A 1,282-nucleotide genomic window follows, 5' to 3' on the forward strand; every position below is an offset into this window, starting at 1 on the left:
TCTTTTTCCCCTTGTGATTCGAACCTTGAATGCTCCTGTTAAATAAGGGCCAATACCATAATCTCAGATGTATAAACACTCTAACCATAATTCGCACCCTGTTCTTTTATGCTGTCTCGAAATTTTACTATCTTATGATAGAGTTAAATGTTAACATCTGATTGATTGAAGGAACAGTACTCCTCCATTGTAAAGATTGAGTCACATGCATACTTGCACTAGCTTTGTCAAAAAAAGCCTGAGTCTCTTGGTAGAATGGAACTGTTCATAGGACATCGCTCTAGATTAGATATTCATTTGACCAGTCAAAGCGCCATCACTTTTCTTACGTTATGCTGCCCTGCATCATTTATTGTCTCGCTAAATTCTATTGAGAATCATGAATTTGAATACCCGTTTTTCTAAAGCGCGAGCACAACCAAGTCGAAGTTTGGGACGGGTTGATAATAATCATTATCAAACAAATATTATTGTTTTCTTTATCTGACAAATCTCGATCGAGGCTGATGGATTGAGGGTGCAAGTGACTAGTTCTTCTATGCTATCCCTTCCCTTTTGCTGGTCTGTTGATCCTGTACTTCGTTGTACCTGCTATAAATAATTGTTATTTCATGAATATGCTTTCTTTATTGTCATTAAGTGCCAGATCTGCGACAGACATTGGCCATCATGGTTATCCCTTCATTCCTTTGCTCGGATGCCCTAAAAAACAGCTTCACTATCCTGATCATTACCTGTCACCCATCAGTTCAGGTTCTCCAAATAGGTTGCTCTCGGCCTACCCCTGCCTCGTTTGCCTTCAGTTTTGGCTGTGAGTGCTAGATTTTCAAGGCCTTAATGTCTGTTCAGGTGTCCCAGAGAATACATATGGGGTCTTCCTGGTTGTTGTTTGTTTTTTATCAGCGAGCGGCCCACGTTGACTTCTTCAAGTATATCTCATGTGATTTCTCTTTCTTCCCAAAAATTCTCAGCAATCTCCGAAGAAACCGTATTTCTGTGTCTTTTATTTCATTGTCACTGTCTCTTACGATTGTCCAGCACTCACAGCCGTATAGAAAGGTTTCACAGCCGTATAGAAAGGTCGACCGTACATGTCATTTCAGATGTTTCGTTTTGGTAGTTATTGAGTTGTTTCTATAAGAAGCCCATTGTTGCCCCTCTCAAAGTGTGCTCGGTACGTGTAATATCCGTCATCCGAGCAATGTACTGGGGCCGTGCAGTGGCCAATAGTGGCCTTACCTTCCCATCTCCGCCTCTTTTACCCATGATAGAGTATAACCCC

At 41.2% G+C, this 1,282-nt stretch overlaps 1 protein-coding gene across 1 annotated transcript in view; it reads right to left on the minus strand.

The window, feature by feature from the left end:
• Positions 1-1,282, minus strand: part of LOC101850814 (actin, cytoplasmic) — a 17,451-nt gene that overhangs the window by 1,751 nt on the left and 14,418 nt on the right. The window lies entirely within an intron of this gene.

This window comes from Aplysia californica, unplaced genomic scaffold (genome assembly GCF_000002075.1).
Source record: "Aplysia californica isolate F4 #8 unplaced genomic scaffold, AplCal3.0 scaffold00284, whole genome shotgun sequence".
Taxonomy (NCBI): domain Eukaryota; kingdom Metazoa; phylum Mollusca; class Gastropoda; order Aplysiida; family Aplysiidae; genus Aplysia; species Aplysia californica.